The sequence below is a fragment of the Heterodontus francisci genome, chromosome 26, assembly GCF_036365525.1.
Source record: "Heterodontus francisci isolate sHetFra1 chromosome 26, sHetFra1.hap1, whole genome shotgun sequence".
Classification (NCBI taxonomy): Eukaryota; Metazoa; Chordata; class Chondrichthyes; order Heterodontiformes; family Heterodontidae; genus Heterodontus; species Heterodontus francisci.
In genome coordinates, this window is record NC_090396.1 from 38,810,592 (window position 1) to 38,834,154 (window position 23,563).

Here is a 23,563-nt window from a genome sequence, read left to right on the forward strand (position 1 = left end):
TCATTACGAGCTACTTTTAGAAATACCAGACCTAAATGCGTGCTATCTTTTAATCTGCATCTTTTCTGTGTGCATGCGTGTATGAGCGGGTGAAGTTGCAAAGTTTTGGGTTTTGGTTAATTAATGTTTCTCTTTCTTTAAGCCCATGAGAAAACTTGTCATTTGTCTGTTTATTGACCATTAAAATGCTCAAAGTTTAAACACAAATTGAATCAAAACACTGCGGTCAGTTGAGAGGTCAATAGAAGAACCATCCCCATCATCTCCCACCTGTCCGTAATACAGCCCAGTGGAATGTTTTGCTCCTTTGTTTTCAAAGACTGATCAAAATCCAATGCAAAACTTTCTTGTACCCTGTAAGTGGAAACCGAAACATGATTTCTGTTCCCTAAGCCAGTGTTGTCTAACAGAAATTGCTGACTAAACACAGATGTTTTTGCCACATGTACCAATTTTAGTAGAAAACGCCTAATGTACAATCACAATGAGTGTAATGCTCACCCAATCTTAGCTTTAGTTCTCTTTTCCTTGAAGCAGTCCTCATCTCCCTTGAGCTGCTGGGTTTCCCAAGGCCTGGGATCTGCCATGTCTTCCCCACCAACACCCTCCCCCTCACTTAACAATACATTCCAACTCCCATGGCTCTGAAACCATGGGCAGCATTCTTCTCAGCCTCTGTTTAATGGCAGAAGAGGACAAGAAAGGAAAGACGGAAACATTTCCTTGTCAACTGGATGACAAGGGAAATAAAAGTTAAAATAGAACAGAAAAGGGAGGTATATGACAAATGTCAGGAGCAAGATTCCATTAATAAGTGGGACGATTTTGCAAAGTACAGGAGGGAACTGAAAAAATACAGGAGATGAAGAAGGCATACAAGAAATGATTAATGGGAAACATTAAATTGAACCATAAAACATTTTAAAAACATATAAAGTGTAACTTATTAGCTCGGAAGAAAAATGGGCCTATAAAGGATTCTGTTACGACTGTGTGAGGAAGGGGTTTCAGGCTCCCCTCTTGTCCCTTTACTGGTTTGGCTGTAAAAGGATTTATCTTTTTAGGCTCCCCTCTTGCCCCTTTCCTGGTTTGGCTATAACAGGGTTTATCTTTTAAAACACACTAATTTTAGCTTATCGCCTCAGTGAGCCCTTGTTCATTGCACTCTAATTGTAATTGCAGAGGAACCACTCAGACATGTTTTCTTAGGTTTAAACAAGAAAGATGTAGGTTTATTAGCCTTATCACTCTAACTCTGTTAAAATTACTAAAGTACACAATGTCACCACGCTAGCATGCATACGAGATAAACACACACACAAATAGATACAGAGGGGGAGAAAGAATTAAAGGGGGAGGTTTAAGTAGAGTTGGCAATAAATAGAATTCAGTTACTGTCTTTTGGTTTGGATGTAAAGTCTTTGGTTGGAGCTGAAGTCTTGTAGTTCTCACTGGGGGCCAGTGCATACTTTCAAACTTGCTTCTCTGGTACTAGAAGGCTGAACAGGCCCTCCGTCTAGAGGCTTAAGCTGCTTCCGTGTGTCCCTGGGACTTTGCTTGAGAGAGAGATAGGGAGAGAGAGCTTTCTTCTCTTTGGTCTCCAGATTGCAGTCTGTTACCTTTCTGTGAGGCACAATTCAAACAGTCCCAGTCTGGCCAGCAGGTAAGTCATGTGACTGTCTCTTTGCTTGAAACAGCAGCTTCTGCGAGGGTTGTTGATTTTCAAAGTTCTCCAGTCACATTTGGTGGGGTGTGGGGTTCTGGCTGTTACACAAAGAACATTGAGTATCATGATTGCCCAGACCAATTTTGTAAATTAAATCAGTGAGCACTCCCATTGTCTCTCTATTCAACTGTCTCTCAGAATGCAAATGTGCCACTATGTTTCAGCTGTCCAACTCTGTGGTCTTTTTAAACAAGTTATGTTCAATGTCCAGTAAAAATCTTCAATCAGTATTCCATACGATGAAATTAATATGTTTTTATTTGGCAGGTGCAATTGCTGTCACAATCCAAAAAGGGAAATCTTCATGTAGAGGCAGTGGAAGTCGTCAATCATTCATGGGATGTGAGCGTCGCTGGCTAGGCCAGCATTTATTGCCCATCCCTAACTGCCTATGAGGTGGTGGTGGTGAGCTGCCTTCTTGAACCTCTACAGTCCATTTGGGGTAGGTATACCCACAATGCTGTCAGGAAGGGAGTTCCAGCATTTTGACCCAGAGACAGTGAAAGAATAGTGTGTGGCTTGGAGGGGAACTTGCAGGTGGTGGTGTTCCCATGCATCTGCTGCCCTTATCCTTCTAGGTGGTAGAGGTTGTAGGTTTGTAAGGTGCTGTCAAAGGAGCCTTGGTGCATTGCTGCAGTGCATCTTGTAGATGGTACACACTACTGCCACTGTGTGTCGGTGGTGGAGGGAGTGAATGTTTGTTGATGGGGAGTCAATCAAGCGGGCTGCTTTGTCCTGGATGCTGTTGAGCTTCTTGATTGTTGTTGGAGCTGCAGCCATTCAGGCAAGTACATTCTGGGTACTGCCTGTGTGTAGTTTGCAAGTTCTCCGTTTGTCTGCGTGGGTTTTCTCCGGGTGCTCCGGTTTCCTCCCACAAGCCAAAAGACTTGCAGGTTGGTAGGTAAATTGGCCATTATAAATGCCACTATTGTAGGTAGGTGGTAGGGAAATATAGGGACAGGTGGGGATGTTTGGTAGGAATATGGGGTTAGTGTAGGATTAGTATAAATGGGTGGTTGATGGTCGGCACAGACTCGGTGGGCCGAAGGGCCTGTTTCAGTGCTGTATCTCTAAACTAAAACTAAACAAGTGGAGAGTATTCCATCACACTCCTGACTTGTACCTTGTAGATGGTGGACAGGATTTGGGGAGTCAGGTGGTGAGTTCCCACCACAGGATTCCATACCTCTGACCTGCTCTTGTAGCCACGGTATTTATATTGCTACTCCAGTTCAGTTTCTAAACTGAATTATAGGGAGAGGTTGGAAAAGTTAGGACTTTTTTTCCTTGCAACAGAAATGGTTAAGATATGCCCGAATAGAGGTTTCCAAGATGATGAGAGGTTTTGATAGAGTAGATATAGAAAAACTACTCCCTTTGGCAAGTGCGTCAATAATCAGAGGTTATTGATTTTAGAAACTTGGCAAAAGATATAGAGAGGAGATGAGGAGATCTCGGAGACAGTTGGTGGGATCTGGAATGTTCCATGCTCCACCTGAAAAGGTGGTGGAAGTTGCTTTCATAAATTGTTTTACGAGGGTGTTGGATAGATACTTGGGGCTTAGGGACTTACAGGGTTACGGAAAAAAGCAGCAATATGGGTCTAAGCATAACTGCTCTTTCAAAGAGACAGCGCATGCACGATGGTTTCCTTTTGTACTGTTAGTTTCTATGAACTGTGAGGATGCCAAATATGAAGATGATAAAGAGGGAGAGGAAGTCAGGTTTATACCATCTGTGAGACCCTTGACCAACATCCTGTTCCATGTTCCTCTGCTATAACCTCCTCAATCTCAGTTCTTGCGTCATTTGCTTACTCATTCCCGTACACCAGTTCAGATACATCCAGGGTGAAGTAGATAATGTTCGTCAGTATGTGGCACCAGGTGGGTCAGAGTGTAAGGCAGCTGGAGGAATAGAGAGTGGGTGAGGGTGTTTCAGCTTCCCAGCAGAATGCTGCATATGACTTCAAAGTCATGGGGGGGGGGAGGGGGGGGGGGGAGTTGGTGGGTAGGCCATGGGAAGATCTCAGGCCTTGGGAAACCCAGCAGCTCAAGGGAGGTGAGGACTGTGTCAAGGAAAAGGCAAGTGCCCTTACAATACTGTTTGTGGGCCAAGAGGGGCAGGAGTTTACCTCCTTTCTTGGAATTGGACAACCCATCAATTGGGCCTCTCTCCTATACAAAGACACCCCCTCCACCCCAGGATTGGAACCTCATCTCCCTCCCCTCCCAACCCCCGGGGTCAAGGATCCATGAGCAGCTGCTGGCTCCTTATCTGGGTGGTGGCCTGCTCTGGAATGTTCCCACCAAGCCTCTCAATCAGGTTGATATCCTGGTGGTGATACTGCTGTAAATAAAATGCATGCTTTGGAGACTGAAATTCTGCTCACCAAACCTGCTCCTGTCAATATTGGGGCCAAACTTTCCTTGGCTGCACCGCAGGAAAATTCAAACCACCATTTGTTCCCCTGCATAATCTCCTATACTTTATCATTGACTTCATCACCCTCTCTGAGCACTTGTTCAGGCTGAACTAGACCAGACTTTGCATCCTCATCAATTCAGAACTGAGATTCAAACTCCACATCCTGTTTGTCACCAGGACTACTTACTTCCAGCTTCACAACACTGTCCATCTTTGCCAAGACACTTATCCATACTTTGATTACCTCTCGATTTTATGTATCTAACGCTGGGCTCCCATTCTTTGACTCCATGACCTCCAACTTGCCCAAAACTCAGCTGCCCATATCCCTTTTCAACATTGTCCCATTCACCCAGCATTCCAGCTTTGCAGGCCTACAGAATTTAAAATCCTCATCCTCAAAATATTAGCTTATGTGGAAGGGAAATGCCGACATGGACTGGATGGGACAAATAACTTGTTTCCATGTTGTAACTTCTCTGTATTTTTATATATTCAAATATAATTATTGCCTTGCTCCATCCTATCTCTACAACTTCTTACAGCACTACATCCTCTCCCACATTATTTGGACTTCTGACTCTGGTGTCCTGTACATCCTTCCCTCAATTCACTCCACAAGTGGTAGAAACCTCAGCCTCCTTAGCTCTACTCTTTGGAACCCCTCCCTCAGCCTCCCTACTTCTCTCTCCACCTTTTAAAGAAACATGTTTTTGACCAATCTGTACATTACTTCTCCTAATGTCTTTCCACGTAGGTAGGCACCAGCTACTTTTATCCATGTTTTTCCTCCATTTCTCAGCACAAAAAGGGGCCTAGCAGGTTTTCTATATTGAAGACACTACATAAATGTGTACTGTTCTAATCTCCTATTACCCCTATTGCTCTCAACACAGCTTACTCTGAGCTACCCAGTATCCTTTGTTCGTTGCAAAATATTTGTTCTTGAATTCCTTTCAGAGAAGATGGCTGACACATCAAATAAGTTGATAATACAAAGAGAGGCAAGCTATTTAAACAAAATCGACAAATAGGGTTATTAACCTGAAAACTACTGAAATCCTCACAATAACAATTTGTATTTAGATAGTGCCTTTAATGTAATGACACACCCCAAGGTGCTTCACAGGAGGATTATAAAACAAAATTTGACACCGAGCCACATAAGGTGATATTCGAGCAGATGGCCAAAAGCTTGGTCAAAGAGATAGGTTTTAAGGAGAGTCTTAAAGGAAGAAAGAGAAGTGGAGAGGCAGAGAGGTTTAGGGAGGGAATTCCAGAGCTTAGCGTCTAGGCAACGGAAGGCACAGCTTCAATGGTGGGGCAATTAAAATTGGGGATGCTCAAGAGGCCGGAATTAGAGGAACACAGATATCTCAGAAGGTTTGTGGGGCTGGAGGAGATTACAGAGATAAGGAGGAGTGAGGCCATGGAAGGATTTGAAAACAAGGCTGAGAATTTTAAAACTGAGGCATTGCTTGACCGGGAGCCAAATAGGTCAGCAAGCACGGGGCTGATGGGTGATTGGTGCTTAGTGTGAGTAAGGTCACAGGCAGCAGAATTTTGGATGATTTCAGATTTACGGAGGGTAGAATGTGGGAGGCCAGAGTGCATTGGAATAGTCAACTCCAGAGGTAGGAAAAGCATGGTTGAGGGGTTTCAGCAGATGAGCTGAGGCAGGGGCATAGTCAGGCAATGTTATGGAGGTGGAGGTTGGAAGTCTTAGTGATGGCATGGATATGTAAGCTCATTTTGGGGTCAATTATGACACAAAGGTTGTGAACAGTTACTCAAGCACCGGTCAGAGAATAGCTCTTCATTCCAAATATTGGTAGGAGTTTCAGTTCTTATATTTGTCTCCTGCAATTTCCCCTTGGTAACATGCAAAGAAGAATGAGCTTTTTTGTCCTCAGGACAACCCAGAGTGCTTTAGTGCCAATGAATTATTTCTGAACTGAAGCCATTGTTGATTTGTCTGCAAACATGGCAGCCCATTTGCAAACAGCAAGGTCTCAGAAACAGCAATCAGAATGACCAGTTAATCTGTTATTCAATGGTGTCGATTAAAAGATAAATATCAGCCTTCAATTCTGAATGGTGCTATTGGATCTTTTATATGCATCCGAGGGGGCAGATGGGGTCCTGGTTTAATGTCTCATCCAAAAGTCAACACCTCTGTTGGCCAGGGGCTGCAAGAAATACAGAATCAGTTACAAACTGCTGGGATTGTTTGACCTGTAATAACCTGGAGCTCGGACACTGGCCTGTGCTGGTAAAAACCAGTTTGAACTAGTTCCTTTATGAGACAAGACAAAGAACAGGACACAGGCAAAGGGCCTTATTTGGACACGGTGTGAAACCGGGGTCTTTGGGCCTGGGCCAATCAAGAGAAGATGTGAACGAGGTGATCAAGCTTAAGCCAACCGGAAAGACACAGCTCAGATTTGGAGAGATAAGCAACAGGATAAGAATAGAGCTTTTTGGGCATAGAGCCAGCGAAAACTCCGGAGATCAACCATCGTAGAAGCGGAAAATCCTGCGTGAGCGACGCGGCGACGACGTAGAAGAGAGAGAGAGAACGGAACGCCTGGCCAGTGTTAACTCTCCCTTTTTTGGGTAATATCCTTTGTATTCTGTGACTAGGTCAGGGAAAGGTCAGAGGAACCTAGTGGGTGTGCTTATGAATTCTAGCTAGTTTTGTTATTAACTGTATAACTCAGTGGGAGTTGTATGTTTTTGTCCAACTAAGTGTATAAGCCTTATTCTTACATTGTACAACAACGTTAATAAAGTAAATTGATAGTTAAAGAAAGGACTGAGTTCCTCCTCTTTGTACTAAGCCATTAACTGTAGCTGTGGATTAAGCTGGAGGGTGGCTTTCTTGAAACCTGATATGCCAAACACTCAGCCTGAGCCTGAATTAAGAAGACTTCAGTCCCACGTGACGGCAAGGATCAACTGGGTATAGGGAATAAAGGGGACAAGGGGGAGTTGACTGCGCTCCACGGTTTACACCTCCATCAAAGCAACAGTGCTACACTGAAGCATCAGCCTTAGATTATGTGCACAAGTCTTTGGAGTGGGGGCCATAACCTCCTAACTCAGAAATAAAATGCTATCATTGAGGCAAAACTGACACTTGCAACAATGAAACTATTCCTTCAATTTTAAAGACAAAAAAGTAATCATAAAAATAAAGGAATCATGTCACACTATGTCAGACACATGCGTTCTTCACAATGTATGCTGCATTGGTCAGACTTTCTCTCTATTTTTACATCAGTAAAGGTTCTGGGTAGGTTGGCGTGCTGAATACTTATTTCAAGGTCACATCAAGAATGCAGAGAATAGAAGGTAAAACCACCATCCTGCATGTGTATAGGAGTGTGTCACTCTCAATGCAACAGCTACTAAGTCAATCTTGTAGTGGGTTGTTAACCAGCCAAAAGAGTGATAAAGGATTTTAAATCACTCTGGGCCAAACAGATATAAATGAAATCAGTTGAACCATTTCTCCATGATATGCAAGTTAAATTACAAAGAGGAATAGCATATTTAATACATTTTTAAAGAATTCCTAGATTTTAGAATACCTAATGCACACCCGACTAACTATGGACATCCCAAAGGGCTTATCCGAAGGATCTCCCTGCTCTATTGTAATCTTACTATGGTTAACATAGGGCATTTATGCTCAATTATAGACAGACAGTCACAATACAGGAAAAGGCAGCTTAGTGGGTTGCTGTATGTAGTATATGTATTCATGTACACTTGCAAAATGTTCGTAAAATAGTTACAATAATTTACCACAAAGTCAAAATGTAAAGAATGGCATTCACAGTAGTGCAGGAGGACAGATATTTAAGGTAATTACTGCTGCAGAAGGAAATGTCATGAAATTGATCATATACATATAATTATTTAATTCATTCACATGTTTGTTGTTTTGAATGCATCGCTATTGCTGAAGATATTGCACGTTGGAGAAAGGGAAAGGGGAGAGACTTTTATGTAGGGGGTTGTTTGGACCTGCAAAGCCCTGCCAGAAATAATGGTGGAAGCAGAATCCAGAATAGCTATTAAACAGAAGTGGATAAATATGTTATTAAAAGCTTGAAAAAAGGTGTGGGCAAAAGGCAAGGGAATGGAACTAAAAGAATAGCTTTTTCTGGATGCAATGGCTATGCTGTAAAAGTCGCTAGCTCTATTGGTAATGCAATTATGAGAACATTATTGAAGTTCTGCAAAACCTTTCTGCAAGGGTCTGATAGGTTACTTATATCACAAGCCCCTGTCAGAAATGCAGAATTCATAAAATAATTTTAATAACACATGAAAAGATTAATTTCAAATCTTCATGGATGGTTTTTGAGGTTTATTGAATGTGGAAGTTCCCGTACTGTTTTTCTTGGTTAAAGGAAGTAGCACAGGGGTTTGCAGTCAATGTCTTTGAATGTGTACAATTGTCATGCTAGGCCCCTACCTGCCAAGAATGAGGCACATTAATTTTGTCATGAACATTGATTTTAAACTGTTACTGGAGTGAGGGGAGGACTTGTTGAACAGATCAGCTGTGGCTGGGAAAGCCATTTGCATATAAACAGATGGTGTTTGGAAGGACAAAGCAGCCATTCCCTGACATTCAACTCACAATGGACTTTTGATCACCAGACATTGAAGGTGGGGGAGCTTGCATTCCAGGTTCACTGCTAAGATGGCCGAATGCACAAACGGACATGGTCAAACCAGCTGGTCACATGACTAACCTGCTGGGCAGCCTGAGTTTTTTGAATTTGTACAAACAGTTTGGTCAGAAAGCTGTTTGCTCCTGGACTGAGAAGATCTCTCTCCTGTGTGCTCCCATCTCTTTCTCACAAGCAGTGAAGACACATGAACCCCAAGAGAGAAGTTTCCTACAGCAAACAAGGTTTAAGAAGAATACTGGGCCCCAATGAAAAGCAAGATCTACCTACAATCAAGGACTCTACAGTGAGCTCAAAGAACCGTGACAACAACTCTTCAGATTATTGCCTCAAACTTTTCCACTTTACTTTTCTTCTGCTCTTTTCTGTCTCTGTTTGCATATGCATGCTAGCATGGAGCGTGGCATGTATCCATAGGTGTTACCTGAATTAGAGTTGAAGTATAAGTTAAATAAATTTCAACTTTTCTTCTTTCAACCTAAGAAAACCTGTTTCTGCTGGTTTCTTTACCTTATAATTGGAAAGCGGTGAACAAGGATTCACCAAGGGGGAGCTAAAAACACAGTGTGTTTAAAATTAAACCCTGTTACAGTAAGACCAGGTGAAGGCTGAAAGGGAACCCTAGACCTCTTTCTCACCTGGTTATAACAACAATGAACACAATAAAGTCATATATTTTGCAATGTAAAGTAATCCTGTGAAATCCTGCCTGCACTCTTACACTATTAAACCATGGGTTGTCCCATGGCAACTTGCAGCAGAAACATAACCTTCCCTGAATCCTGATCAAAGCCTCAAATAGGTTCTTTGTTTCTTGTCATTTGATTCTGGGGTGAAAGATTAGATTTTAATTCCAAAATGTTCACAATTTAGGTACTTGCAAAACCAAAACCATACCCATTTATCAACTATAAAAGTCACCAAACATAACTCAAACCTTTTACCCACACCCTCAAAAGCAGGTACAAATGTTTGGCATCATTTCCCATAATACTTGTAAAACCATTAGCATTTTAATCCAAAGCAAATAACGTTTGTTTAAGAACAATTGAAAACATTTGGTCATGTCATATTTTTGTTGCTGTTTCCCAGTCTTTGGAAGTAAAAATTTGCTTTGCACTTGTCATCATAATTGGCAAATTTACAATACTTTTTAAATGGCAACAAACAAGGGTAGAGGGGTTTGTTGACAACGTCAACTCAAATTCAGCATTATTTGACCCAAAAACCATGAAATAAATTAACTAACATTTGGATGTTGTAATGAGTGAGATTGTAGGCGTCTTCTTGATCGATGAGCTAGAATGGGCCGAATGGTCTTCCCAATCATATTTTGAGCTTGTGACCTTTCTCAAGTGAGAAACAGCTTATTGTGCTTCAAAATTAAAGTATGCTGTTCACCAGATAACAGGGATAATGCATCTGGTAGTGTGTAACAAGTATCCCAGTATTGACTGATGTACACTGGGTGCATTGTATGCTCATCAACTCTGATAGGTAAAGTAGCTGGACAAATGGTACCTTTTTCTTGTATAAATAATATACCACAAATGTATATGTAATGCTACATGGCCATATACACTGCAAAAATATAATAAATATTCTGTAAGGAACCTCACACCTAAAAATGCTTCTTAATGCTGGCAATTACACAATTATTTCAATACAGGCAAAAACTATCATAATTCACTTTCAGTGCTTATGTATTATGGGCTTGTAAATGCATAGGAAATGAAAATAGTCATAACTCACTACAAATAGAATATGCGATATATATTCCCAATTAGAATGTTTAAAGAAAATTAGGATCTGTATCCCCAGTATCAACTATGAACACCCTGTAGTTTATACTTTTTTGTTAATATAACCTTTTGGAACAGGAACATGTTTCTACCAGCAAACATATCTGCCAATTCTCCTAAGTACTCAGGACTGAAATAGTGGTCTTAGCAGGTGGGAAGCCAGCTGAAGAAAAAAATTATTTGAATTTTAAATTATGCCAGACAAGAACATGCCACAGGCTATTCACAGAATCAGTTGCCAGAGTGCCAAAAGTGTCTGGGGAGTTCGACTCAAATATATTTTCCAGTTTTCATGATGCTGATTACGAAGACTACTTTTCATAGTTCTTCTGGTGCCAAATGGCCTCCAATTATTTAATAGATCTTGCTAAAAAGGTAACTAACAGTGCACTGACTGGGGAGAAATAGAAAAGATATACAGAAATAGTTATTAGACATGACTTCCCCTAAATTTAGAGTGCTGACCTCAAGTCCGTGCCTATAATGTGCCATGTGCAGCCTGCACAGCCAGGTTATACCCATGGTTTTATGTTATGCTAAGCTCTACTCTCCAACAGATTAATTTGGAATGTGATAAGATTGGAGGCGAGAGAGAGAGAGAGAGTGGGGTCTCTCCGAACACTAAAATTGTTGAATAAATAGGTTAAAAAGTGACAACCATATGTGAACCCTCTGTGCACTTTTCAAACTTGCCTCTGCACTGGGCTGAAGTTATACTACAGCCCACATCAAAGCCAAAACTGTGCAAAAAGAACCAGTAGAGCTAATTACATGGTTTCACATCTTTAGTGTATTTAGGAGTTATTCTCAAGTTACACCGCCACTTTCATCTTGACAATGTGGATGCCAAAACACTTTGCATCACTGCAAAAGCAATATTGTAACACCATAACAAGAGAGTTGAAGTAATGGGTGAGTTGGTTTAATAAGTAGGTTGGGCTAGGCTACACAAATATAGTTGCAGTTGGTAAACATAACAAGCAGCGAGGAATACATTGCCGTCCTTAGTGCAGCCTTGTCATCTGCTTATCAACCACAACCTGCTGAACAACCCACTGAATCATAGATATTCGTAAGTACTTAAGTATGTTATTTATGCATTGCTACGACCGACCGCTCCAGTCAAAGTCCCCAATCAAAATATACGATTCTGATTGTGGTGGGAGAAATGCACTGTTAACTCAATCCAGTCCCTCCACAAATCACCTAACATATCATTTTTAAACTTTCAAAATGAAAGAAAGACCCAGCCAAATTGTACCATCTACTAACCCTTGAAAGAGGCTAACCAAACCAGGTGTCTTTAAATCAGCAAATTAACTGTTTAATTAGAAAAACTAAATTCCTAAGCACGACGAAGATATAAACAACATTTAAAATAGAAAAAAATTAGTGTCCTTGCAGATTTGCGCTCCTGCTGGATGTGGAACAGTCCAAGGTTATTTGAAGTCCTCTCAGCCGTCCAATGGGGGGAAAAGAAAAGGTTCGTCAATAGTAGAACAGTCCGTAGTCTAATTCAGCAGTTGAAATGATGCCTTCCTTCTCCAGCAATGAATTTCAACAATTAGCAACTCGCAAACACATTTTAATGAATCAATTCGGTTTTAGAATTTTTGAGGGATAAAAGATTGCCACAGTTTACCTTCCCTTCATCAGTTTAAATTATCAAGAGATCTCTGTTTTGGCTTGACTTTTTAGAATTTTGAGAGAGAATAATTAATAAACAGACTAAATTCTCTTCCTTCAGTTTAAATGGTCTGAGAGCACTCCTTTCAGGTGCTAACACACAGCTGTCTGTCTGTTACTTTCTTAACTGTCTCTCAAAATCCAGCTTTTCAATTAGTTTCAAAAGTCATTCAGCAACAATGTATCTCTCGATGCTCAATCTGAATGGCTATATCCTGGGCAACGAGAATGCACTTTTTGACTCAGTCTTTAGAGTTTGCTGCCTTAAAGCAGTATGGCTATTTTCCAGCCTTAAAGGCACACTGCATTCTTCAGGAAAAAAAAACTACAGGATCATAACAGTATTTACACAAACATTAGACAGCCACATGGGGAAATATTTTAAGATAGGGGAGTGGGTGGAATTGGGTGTGGGTGGGGGATTCAATTCCCCAAAAAAGTGGAAGCATGTCAGGAAGCTGGTTCCAACCTCCCAACTCCTGAATTTTACTTGGACAGGACAGGAGACAGGCAGCCAACCTGCCCCCAGGATGCCGGTTGCAATTTTAAATATTGTGAGGAAAACCACATCTGCCAAGAATGAGGCATATTAATTTTGTCATATGGAACATTAATTTTAAACTTTTACTGGACTGTAAACATGGCGGCACCTGAATTCTAAAAGGACAGTGGCTGGAAACATTTGTGTTCGAAAAGACAGTTGCCTGGAGAAGACAATGGAACTGCTCTCTGAGTCAATTAACCAAATGGATTTTGATCAAAAGACATTGAGTGTGTGAAAGCCAGCATTCCAGCCCCCTACTGAGGGTGTCTATTAAGATTGAAAAAATCCACAAAACTCACCGAGCAGGTTGTCCTGAAAAAAAAGAGCTAGTCACATGACGGGCCTGAGGGCCCAAGTTTGGTTTGAATCGTGTTCACAGAACAGTTTGAGTGAGACTGCAACTGACTTGAAGGAAGACAGCATCTCCCTATCTCGTTCTCTCTCTCTCTCATGAAAAGAGGAAACTGCAACTGGATTTCAAGAAGACAAAAAACCATCTAAACATGTTTGAAAGAGTGTACTGAGTCCCAATGAGATGGCAAGATTGAACTGCAATCAAAGACTTTACAGCAAACTCAAAAGACAGTAAATGAACCCCAGCTATTGCTTCAAACCTTTCCCCTTGATTCTTTCTGCTTTTCTGTCTCTATCTGCATGTGTGTTTATCGTGTATGCATGCGAGCGTGGTTGCATCGCTTATTTTTAGTAGTTTTAACCGAATTAGAGTTTTAAGGTTCATAAACCTACACCTTTCTTGTTTAAATCTAAGAAAACCTGTAAGGTTGATTTCTTTGCCATTACAATTGGAGAGCAGTGAGCATAGATTCACTGAGGGGAAACTAAAAAATTAAACCCTGTTACGGTCGAACCAGGAAAAGGCTGAGAGGCCCCTTCCTCATCTGGTCATAACAATATGTTAATGAGGCTGGAAGCAGCACATTTGGCTGTGGTTGGCCCGATTTCCTGGTCTCGGGAAACCCGGCAGCTGCAGCGAGGTGAGGACAGCCTCTGGGAGCCCTCCTTGTGGGCCAGGAGGAGCAGGAGTGCTTCCTCCTGGCTCACTAGGCACCCCACTGCCACCATCACAACCCCCACTCCTTCCACACCTACCCACAGCCTCAACCAGTTTTCCAGGATCGGACCGCCCCTTGAGTCAGACCCTCCACCTCCTGGATTGGGGATTGGACCGCCTCCCACCTGAGATCTGAACCCTCTTCCTCGGCTCAGGGATCAGATCCCACCCGGGTTCAGACACCCCTACCCCCACCCCAAGTTGGGGCTCGGATCTACAGCCTCTTCTCCATCCCCACCAGACTGGAAGTCAAGCCTGCCAATCAGACCGATTTCTGGGTGGGAACCCGTCTGTGACCGCACATGCACATGCTACTGGGCTCCTCCCTCCGCAGCTCCCAACATTAAATTTCCCCCATAACATTTCCTAACAACCAACCTGCAAGTTATTGGTTGATAAATTTTTATGACAATTTCACCACAGTTGTTAATCTTGTATCAGTCCCTATACAGATATAGAGCCTGCCAATAACACAAAAAGGGGCCTGAAGTAAAATTGAAACTCCACATAAGTTAACACTTCCATTTCTCACCTCTCTCAGAATACCCTATTAGACGTCAGATTAAAATAGTTAAATAGGCATTTATTTTCTATAGACTCATGCTCTCAAGAAATTGAGTTGAGACTGACCAAACCCATAACACACAAGAAGCCCAGGTTCACAAGAGAAAGCACAGTGTTCTTATCCCGTACATTTTTGAGTTCCAAGGAAGAATGTATTGTGCTGTTGCTTATTTGGATGCTAGTTCAAAGTGTTTCGACACACCTTCTACAATTGTGTTAGTTCATTACCTGGCAGAATCAGTGTAAGTTGATGAACCTAAAAAATATTCCTAAATGGACCAGTTTCTCCAGGGGAAACTACTGTCAATAAGTTTTTATCCCTCATGTGTCCCAAGTAGGGGTGGCACAGTGGCGCAGTGGTTAGCACTGCAGCCTCACAGCTCCAGGGACCCGGGTTCGATTCTGGGTACTGCCTGTGCGGAGTTTGCAAGTTCTCCCTGTGTCTGCGTGGGTTTCCTCCGGGTGCTCCGGTTTCCTCCCACATGCCAAAGACTTGCAGGTTGATAGGTTAATTGGCCATTATAAATTGCCCCTAGTATAGGTAGGTGGTAGGGAAATATATAGGGACCGGGGGGGATGTTATTGGAATATGGGATTCGTGTAGGATTAGTATAAATGGGTGGTTGATGGTCGGCACAGACTCGGTGGGCCGAAGGGCCTGTTTCAGTGCTGTATCTCTAAACTAAACTAAACTAACTAGTCTGCTATATCTTAGAGCAAAATTAGTGGACTTGTCAAAGATTGAAAGAGAAATACTCTGTGGAGATCCTTTTGGCCGACATTATCCCAGCACATCTAATTCAACTGGATAGCAAGAATGACTGCTCTTCAAATGAATTTATTGTAAGTGGTTTGGGAAATCCTGAGAGAAATAATGAAATTATATATAAATACAAGCTCTTTCTAACAAAGTGGAGGATACATAGTTCCTCGTGGAAAAGTACTATAAATGTGATCTTTTCAATTATTGGAAATAAAAATTCTACCCAAGACACATTTCAATGTAAGTACTTACTAATCAGATTTCATGCATACAGTTACATTGATCTTCAACAAACCTGACTATTTTAATTCATACCTAATTTAATTCACGCACACCTCCTGGTAAAAGCGATACTCAATGCATTTTAAGTTTCCAAATTACCACTTATTTTATGTATACGTTTGACATCTGTACAATAACCAGGCCTAATTACTTGTGTGCCACACAGGTAAGGAGGCAAATTTAAAGCTATTATATTTGTGAACAGGAAATTGGCATTATCTTGGTTAGTTTTTAGGGTTACAGAAAGGCAAGTCTCTGTCGAATAAAGATGGGAGCATGATTTAAAAGTGTGCCATTTACAAAAAAAAAGTGACCGGTAACTGTTAGATCCTGTTATGGAACAGATACCATCATGGTTCCGATATAGTGCACCAAGGTTCCAGTAAGATCCAAGTTGTACTTCCAGCTCCTGCATTTCTCTCGTTCTGCTCAGGGAGCTCTATGTATAGATTTGAAGAGCTGCACTTACCAGCATGCAATTTGGTTAAATTTTAATGTCAGGTCTCTACGAGCATTAAAGATATTACAACAAACTTTAGAGATAACATTTCTTAAACCTTGACTTCACGCCAGTTACAATTACTCTGAAGTGGCTGTGATGCTGAAGTAGCTTGAGACTACCTACAGGAAGTGGGTTCACACATCTTGCTTAAAGTTCTGATAAGAGGTTATCAATCTGAAACATTGGGAGAGATTTTAACTCATTCAAAACTCACCCATTTGCACAAAGTTAAAATTGGGCCCATTAACTCTGTTTCTCTCTCTCTCTCTCTGCAGATGCTGCCTGAACTGCTCAGCGTCTCCAGCATTTCCTGTTTTTATTTCAGATGTCCAGCATCTGCAGGATGTTGCTTTTGCCTTGTGTAAAGGTGTTTGAGCCAATTTACATGATATAGATTGTGCTGACACAAAGCTGAATCTGCTTTTCATCAATGCAACATTCACAGTGCTCCTCTTGGCCCAAAAGAAAACCATATTAAAAAAAATTACCTTCCTCTGGGTCCAGTTCTATTTGCTGCCGGGTTTCTCCAGCAGTTCTGCCACTGGCCAATGCTCATGCGACTGAGATAAAATCACATTTTAACTCCTACGCCTTATCTGCATGCATTTCACCTGCAAGTTGGATGGCCTTATCTGTAAGTTTTTCAACCAAACCCAGCAGGAAGTCACAAGCTGGCTGGGGAGTGGACAGGAACGGCATGTCTATCACCAGCTCGCCTGCAATCAGGTTAGTGCTTAGGACAGGAATTGGAAGAGCACTGAGGTTGGGAAAGGTGGACGGAGTCTAGGGCAGGGAAGGCGTGAGATTCCTTGTGGGTCCTGGCAGAGCACTCATGCTCATCCTGGCACACAAGGAAACAACAAAAAATTAAAATGATTACCTTTACGGGCCACTTCTAAGCCTAAGTCTGTTGGCTGCCAGGTTGGCTAGGTGGTCAAACCATAGCGGCTTCCCTGTCCTGGCCTCAGGTTAAAATTGCATTTGGGTCCAGTAATGGCATCTACAGATTAAAAAAAAAGAACCTGCTGCCTTTTGTTGGTGTCCTCCTCACCTGTTCAAAAGAGCAGTTTACAACTGGAGGGGGTAAGTCACCATGGCTACTGTAACTCCTCACACTAGTTTTTTCCCAGGCGGGCAAGGTTACAATGTCAGAACCAAGCATTCCTATTTCAGATATCGTAGTTAAAGGCAGAGTAAAGCCTCCACTGTTGCACTAGTTTTTAAAACTTTTCTGTGTGAGTGACTCCCAGAAAATATTAACACACTGCTACAAATATTTTATGAATACCAAAATCCCTTCATTCTAATTAGTACCTCTAGTTCTCCAGTTATTTCTAATGCTTTATGAATTCACATATAAATACTACAACCCTAAACGATTGAAACTTTTCAGTACTTTTGCCCTTCGATTTTTTAATCTTCTTTCCCTCAGTATCCTTTCTTAATCTCTTTCCTATCTGTTCCAAGATACCCCTCTTTGTATCCCTTCTTGAGCTTTCTGTTTTAAATCCATCATTATGCTTATTCATACCCCCTCCCCTGTATGCCTTAAGGACTATCCAACTCAACTGGACTTATTAGTTTAAATGCACACTCACGTGCGACAATGGCAATCCTGCCTCTGCATCAGAAGGTCAGGTGTTCAAGCAACACTCCAGAGACTTGGGCCCATAACCTAGGCTGACACTTCAATGCAGTACTGAGGGTATGCTGCGCTGTCAGTGGTGCCATGTTCCAGATGAGAAGTTAAACTAAGATCATGTCTTCCATTTCAAGTTGAAGTAAATAATCCCATGGCACTTTTCGAAGAAGGCCTGTGGAGTGCTCCCATTGTCCTGGCCAACATTCATCCCCTTCAACTAAACAGATTGTCTGGTCATTCATTTCATTTCCATTCAGGGAACCTTACTGTTTACTGTTTGAATATTGGCCATGTTTCCCTACATTACAACAGAGACCACACTTCAAAAGTAATTAATTGGCTGTGAAATGCTTTGGAACGTCCTGAGGTTATAAAAGATACTGTATAAACGTAAGTTTATTCTTCCTTCTTGTTTTTTTAAAAATTAATTCTTGGGATATGGGTGTCACTAGCAACTCCAGCATTTATTGCTTATTTACAGTTTCCTAGGCAGGGTTCAGTTTGAGTAGAGTGTGTCCCTTCAATACAACCAATACAATTAGTAAACAAAATTAGAGCACACGGGATTGAGGGTAATATACTGCAAAGGATTGAGAATTGGTTAACAGACAGAAAGCAAAGATTAGGAATAAATAGGTCATTCTCAGGATGACAGGCTGTTACTAGTGGGGTACTGAGAGGATCAGTGCTTGGGCCACAGCTGTTTACAATCTATATAAATGACTTGGATAAGGGGACCAATTGTAATATTTCAAAATTTGCAGATGACACAAAACTCGGAGGGAGTGTAAGTTGTGAGAAGGATGCAAGGAGGCTTCAAGGGGATTTGGACAGGCTAAGTGAATGGGCAAGAACATGGCAGATGGAATATAATGTGAATAAGTGTGAAGTGATCCACTTTGGCAGAAAAAACAGAAAGGCAGAGTATTTCTTAAATGGTGAGAGGTTGGGAAGTGTTGATGTCTATAGAGACCTGGGTGTCCTTGTTCATGAGCTACTAAAAGCTAGAATGCAGATGCAGCAAGCAATTAAGAAGGCAAATGGTATATTGGCCTTCATTGTAAGAGAATTTGAGTCGAGGAGTAAAGATGTATTGCTTCAACTGTATAAAGCATTGGTGAGACTGCACCCGGAGTATTGTGTACAGTTTTGGTCTATATCTTATCTAAGGAAGGATGTACTTGCCATAGAGGGAGTGCAATGGAGGTTTACCAGACTAATCCCTGGGATGGCAGGATTGTCTTATGAGGAGAGATTGTGGAAAATGGGCCTGTATTCTCTAGAGTTTCAAAGAATGAGAAGTGATCTCACTGAAACTTACAAAATTCTTACAGGGTGTGATAGGGTGGATGTGGATAGGGTGTTTCCTCTGACTGGTGAGTCTAGAACAAGTGGATACAATCTCAGAATAAGAGGCAGGCCATTTAAGACTGAGATGAGGAGGAATTTATTTACTCAGAGGGTAGTGAATCTGTGCAATTCTCGATCCCAGAGGGCTGTGGAAGCTCAATGGTTGAATATGTTCAAGACAGAAATTGACAGACTTCTGAACACTAATGACATCAAGGAATATGGGGATAGTGGGGAAAAATGGCATAGGGGTAGATGATCAGCCATGATTTGTTTGAATAACAGAGCAGGCTTGACGGGCCGAATGGCCTACTCCTGCTCCTATTTCCTCTGATCCTATGAACCACCCTCTGTTCCAATAATGGAATACTGGTCTTGGTGCCTCACAAACTTGAAACCTTCCCTCCTACACCATTCTTTCAACCATGTGTTTAGATGTGCAGTCTTCCTCTGCTTGTCTGGCTTCTCATGTAGCACTTGAGCTCTTGGCATATGGTTTACTCCTTAACTCCTCACATTGCCAGCACAAAATCCCTTCCTCAGTCCTTCCAACACCACCAGGTGCCATAACAAGGCTAATTGTTCTTCATCCAAGCCACAAAAAAGACTGTCCACACACTCCTCAAAAGATCCTTCACTATGGCACTAGGCATGTCACTTACTCTTCTGGACACTGAGTTGTGTCCATAGACATATGTGATAATCCCCTAATCAATGAGTTTCTCATTACTAGCACCCATTGACTCCTGATGCTCTCCCATTCCCCAGAGGGGCTATGGCCACATAGTACTCACAAATTATCTTGGAATATCTGGAGACTATCTTTAAACTCCTGTTAAGAATTATTTTTATTCATTCTTGGGATATGGGCAAAACTGGTAGGTCAGCATTTATTGCCGTTTAAGAGTCAACTGTATAGTATGGGAATGGAATCATTTGTAGGTAGTGATGGTAGGGATTCCCTGACGCACATTAGTGAACCAATTGGGTTTTTACAGCAGTCCAGAAGTAGCTTTCATGATTACTTTCTGGTGCTATTTATTGTGCTTAAGATTGATTAAATATGCTTTTGTGACGGGGTTGAAATTTATGACCTCAAGGCTGCAAGCTTAGTACTAGAACCACTAGGCTGCAATACCTTTTAATTTTAGCTTCTGTGGGCTCTTATTCTGTCTGCTTGCTTCCGAATTACAATTGCTAGTTGCTTTTTTCTCTTGTCACCTTATCCACTCCTCACCTTCTTGTTCAAGGTGCACTCATGCACACAATATCTGGTCCCAAACTTCCTTCCCAGTCTCCCTTTTGTTTTTATTTCCCATGACTGTCTGTCTTTCTCTGTGTATTTGAATCATATACTTTTCTTATTGTTATCTCAGTTTGTGCTCAAACCTTTTTCTTTGCTTTTCTCTATCACTGTTCCTGTAAGTCTCTCATCTACCTTGTCATGCTCTTTGCCGTACATCTACAAATTTCTTTGTATGGTTCTCACAAATGTTACAAATGTTTCCTTACTGATGCAATTTAAAAAATAAAAAGGATATGCAACAAGATGGCAACCAACATGTAGCAGATCATAAGCAGGTAGCAGGAGTGGGCTGGGAGGAACTGTCTGCCATCTGGCACAACACATGTAGGTGAGAAAGAACTGAGATTCAAGTCAGGAGCGGGTGAAGAGTCCAGCGCCTGGGCTGGTGTTGGAAGAAGTGAGCAGTTTCAGGCTGGCAGTTCGGAATGAAGTCTGGTGTCTGGAAGTACTCAGGGGTGAATGTGTAAAAACTCAATATTTTGAGGATAAATGGGGAGAAAGAGGACTAGTGGTACTGGGACGGAAGTGGTTTTGGTCTGTGGCTGGACAGCACTTGGAAATAAAGAGGAAATTGGGATGTTGGACTTTAAAAAAAAATACATGCCACATAACAGTAATTAAAAACCACAAACATAGGAATGAGAAGTGGGGCTGAAACAAAAACTAAACAGAGGCTTGGGACTTATCTCTTTCTTTGCTCATCAAACGTCTACTGTTAACAGCACTCAAACAGACAAAAGAAATTGAAATGTTTGCAACTGAGAACTTGTAGGCATCTAATGGCTGAATTTTGTAAAAACTTAGCACTCGTCCTGGTATGAGGCTGGCTCAGGGCTGAGAGAAATGGAACCACTTTACCTAACTAGTGAGCAGGCAAAGAAAATCATTTTAAATGGAGTTCCCAACTTGCTCACGGCCAGGAACCTGGTGATGGAAAGCAATTAAAGACGAGAACCGGGAGCAAGGCCAGCGGAGAGACAAAAAACAGATTTTAAAAATGCTGTTCTCAACCAGGAAGCTGCAAGTAGATCATTTGACTGAGGAAACAAATGAAAGCATTGTTTACACCACATGGGCATGTTGGATACTTTTTTTATGCCCTAACAGATGCATTTTTGCAGATAAGGATTGAAATACTAATTCAAGTTTACAAATTACAGTTCACTTTGGGGAAATGGAACGATAGAGATAGAAAGACTGGTCACCACATAGAAAGAATCAGCCAGGAGTAAGTATATAAAAAAAAGTAGTCATAACACATTATCATCATACAGGAAATTAAGAGTGAAAAAAATAGAAGTATGAACTAGAAGCAAGACTTTCAATATATTTTAAGTTAGCCTCCCCTGATGTTATAAGTGGGAAGTCACCACCAAGTGCAGTCTTCAGGTGAAGCAGGATTAGAGAGAGAAGGATAATTGTATCAGGACTCACAGACATAATTCTTTTCCCATTTTAAAGTCATATAACATCTCCTATGGTGGAAGGGTGTAACTACAGAATGACAAATCACACAGGCAGTTTCCAGCAGAAGTGTGGACATGGGAATTTATAGTGTTGACAGGAGGTGTGCACAGATATATGATTTTTAATAAATTATAGATTTGTTATATATGCCATGGAGATAAAGACTTATATGTGGCTAATGTTGGAGAAACTGATGATCCTGACAGAGTGCCCTGTTTCCATACATTGAGAAATATTGGGAGCAGTTAATAGAAACAACTAAATGTATATTTTTTTCCAAATTATGAATTTGTTTAACGTTTCATTATATTGTTGAAGTATATTTTTAACCGTGTCTGATGAGATAGATGAGGAAATGTCATGGCGGCTGAAAGGAATTTCAATATTTGAGGGGTTAGATAGCTATTTTTGATTGAGAGTAAATTGGCATAGTTTTCAACCTATCATCCTCTGATCTACTGACATGTGCCATCTGCAATTATCCAGGTAAAATATGGAAACTGGCTGTTAATCTTAAACCTAAATTAAACAGTAAGCTGTGGAACAAATAATTTTAATTCCAAAAGCACAATCTGCATTCATATATTTGGGATTTTACAACACTCAGTTATTTTCAACATTGCTGTTGCTTCAACATCCAAATTTCTTCATTCCTATCCTAAAGGTGGTGGCTCATATTCAGCTAGGTATTGGCCTCCAGTAACTTTCACTAGTGGTGTCATGCTAGGCCCCCACCTGCCAAGAATGAGTCACATGAATTTTGTCATGAACATTGATTTTAAACTATTACTGGAGTGAAGAAAGGACTTGTTAAACAGATCAGCCGTGGCTGGAAAATACATTTGCATGTTAACAGATGGTGATTGGAAGGTCACAGGACCATTCCCTGACACATTCAACCCACAATGGACCTTGATCACCAGGTATTGTGTGTAAGAGGAGCATTCCAAAGACTGCTGGATTCCAAGACGTGGTCAGACTAATTAGTCACATGACTAACCTGCTTGGCAACCTGGGTTTTTCTGAATTGTACAGTCTGAACTCAAAGAGAGTGTCTGTTTGCTCCTGGATTGAGAAGACCTCTCCTGTGTGCTCCATCTCTTTCTCACAAGCCTCTGAATCCATTGAAGACACATGAACCCCAAGAGAGAAAAATCTCCTACAGCGAACAAAGTTTAAGAAAAATACTGGGCCCCAATTAAAAGCAAGATCTACCGACAATCAAGGACTCGACAATGAGCTCGAAGAACCATAACAAAAACTCTTCAGATATTGCCTCAAACTTCTCCACTATATTTTTCTTCTGATCTTTTCTGTCTCTATTTGCATGCGTGTATCGCGTATGCATGCTAGCGTGGGTGCGCCGTGTATCCATAAGCGTTAACTGGATTAGAGTTTAAGTTTAATAAATTTAAACTTTTCTTCTTTAAACCTAAGAAAGCCAGCTTGTGCTTTTTTTTTGCCTTATAATTGGAAAGCGGTGAACAAGGATTCACCAAGGGGGAGCTAAAAACACAGTGTGTTTAAAATTAAACCCTGTTACAGTAAGACCAGGTGAAGGCTGAAAGGGAACCCCTAGACCTCTTTCTCAGCTGGTTGTAACAAGTGGCTTCTACTTATGTGCAAACCTATCCAGTCAATGTTGGCAGATATCACAACCAAGCCCAGTTTGTTCTCACCAACACTTCATTTACCAGCAGATTTGCTGGAAAGTGATCAAGAGC

At 41.3% G+C, this 23,563-nt stretch overlaps 1 protein-coding gene across 5 annotated transcripts in view; it reads right to left on the reverse strand.

Annotated features, from left to right (window-relative positions):
• LOC137384272 (phosphoinositide 3-kinase regulatory subunit 6-like) overlaps window positions 1-23,563 on the reverse strand; it is a 126,330-nt gene that overhangs the window by 96,491 nt on the left and 6,276 nt on the right. Inside the window, exon 1 of one of the 5 annotated variants that reach the window (XM_068058058.1) lies at window positions 17,673-17,717. The exons of the other annotated variants lie outside the window; for them this stretch is intronic. The gene's annotated coding sequence lies outside the window, so the exon portion shown is untranslated. Of the gene's footprint in view, window positions 1-17,672; window positions 17,718-23,563 lie in introns of those variants that run through there. 5 annotated transcript variants of the gene reach the window in all.